Below are 2,037 nucleotides of genomic sequence, written 5' to 3'. Positions count from 1 at the left end.
AAAATCGTTATCGGCAGGTCACACTTCCAAAAAATCGGAAATCGGAATCGGCCAAGAAAATTGCAATCGATGCATCTCTAATTTAAATATATTAAAGTGCACATAAACACACACAAAACTCAAGTACATACGGAGGGAGGGGTTCTAGATTTTTGGAGAGGTGCACGTCAGGCTACAGCGTAGGCTACAGCGTAGAGTGTGCGTCTATGCGTAGGCTATGGCGTAGGTTCGACGCAGAAGTATAAATTGGGCTTTATTCTTACTAATTTTTTCGTTGTCAGTAGTCTCAGACAAGACAGCATGCAAAAACCTGGTGTGCATTTCCTGCGATATAACCAAAATATACAGGGCAGATACAGCTGGTCCGACTAAGCTTGAACAAATCTGCCAAACGGTTATCAAATAAAAAAAAATTAGCGAGATAACAGCACCTCATAATGCACATATACTTTCAAACTGGCTTGCGAACCCCGCAAAGGCTCTTCAAATAAACCAGCGACAAACCAAAACACACACGTCCGTCTGAGGGGGATGTGTGCTGTCAGCAAGGAGTCATGAGGAATACTGCATTAAAAGAAGCAGAGAGGAAAGTGAAAATTGACACATTATTGTTGTGAAAGAGGAGGAAAGTGCAAAAGAAACAGAAAGAGAAAGACTCCAGATCTAATCGATTCCATGCTCGCTTGTTAAGATACGCTGCATTTCTTCTGCTGACACATAAAATAAAGAGAGCTGGTAATGCTATCTCTGAAAAGTCCACTCCACCAAGATCTCTCTAAAACAGGCACAGCTGTTAAATGGATTTTCTCTTAATGTAAAGCCAAAGTAAGACATCACTGTAAACAGAGAGAGGGAGGCAGATGATTTCATCCATCTTTCAGCCCTTCCTCCTCCTCCTCCATCTTTCGTTCGGCTAATTTAATTGTCAAGGTGAAAACGGGAAGTTCTGTCGTTTTGCTTCATAAACATCGACCAGTCATCGACTAGTGTGTATTAGCACAGGCTTATCTCCGGCGTGTTGCGGATGATGATGAATGCGTGTCTCCCTGAGGTCCTGTAGAGACTGTGTGAGCGAGAGAGCGTGTGTGTTTTTTGTGTATGACGGATGGTGTAACGAGTGTTTATGGTGCATGTCGTGTGGTCTTCAGTATTGGAAAAGCGTTTGCAGGAGGTAGGGTCTTCTCCAGGGGCCGATCACAGTAAACCGTGCTTGTTCCGGCTACAGAAACTCATGTAGAAAGGGTTCACTGGAAAACCGGAGGAGTCTAGAATATGACTTCACCGTGTTAGAAGAGAGACAAATCATTTCAAAGTAACGCACGTGTAATTAGAAACAACCGAGGGCCAGAGCAGATGACGCCAAAGGCATGAGCATGTAGTTAAGTAATTCATTCTCACAGTGTTTTACGCACGCAAGGGCCAATTAGAGCATTGTAAAGATGTGAGGTCTTTAACGTGCCGGTCGCAGGTGTATTTGCACATAGTGAAAATGTTAAGATAAAACACACAGGGCTTCTGCGCTCACTTTGCTAAGAGGGAACACATGGAGTGTGTCAGTGGGATCAGGAAGGTGCATGGCTTCATGCTTTATGATAGTCTACATGGACCAGAGGCTTCTGCTTCATTAAGTGCCACAATAATGCTTAAAGGAATATTCTGGGTTGGGTATAAATCCGTGTTAATTTTGACAGCAAATTTTGATTTAGTTTTAGTTTTAGTCATAGTCTTTTGACTAAAATGCCATGTTTTAATCATATTTTAGTCATTTTAATTGTTTTTAGTTTTAGTCTAGTTTTAGTCGACTAAATATCATAAGATTTTAGTCGACTAAATCTACAGTAAATTTAGTCGGCTAAAATCGAATGGGTTTAGTTACAGTGCATTTATTAAAGGGGTCATATGATGCTACATGCACTTTTACAAGTTGTTTGAACTGAAATGTGTGTTGCCAGTGTGTGTACACAACCACCCTAAAATGATAAAAATCCACCCAGTGTTTTTTTTTTAATCTGCTCAAGACTTTACCCCTTTCTCAAA

This window comes from Sinocyclocheilus anshuiensis, unplaced genomic scaffold (assembly GCF_001515605.1).
Source record: "Sinocyclocheilus anshuiensis isolate Anshui unplaced genomic scaffold, SAMN03320099.WGS_v1.1 scaffold1639, whole genome shotgun sequence".
Classification (NCBI taxonomy): Eukaryota; Metazoa; Chordata; class Actinopteri; order Cypriniformes; family Cyprinidae; genus Sinocyclocheilus; species Sinocyclocheilus anshuiensis.
This window is presented reverse-complemented; position numbering follows the sequence as displayed.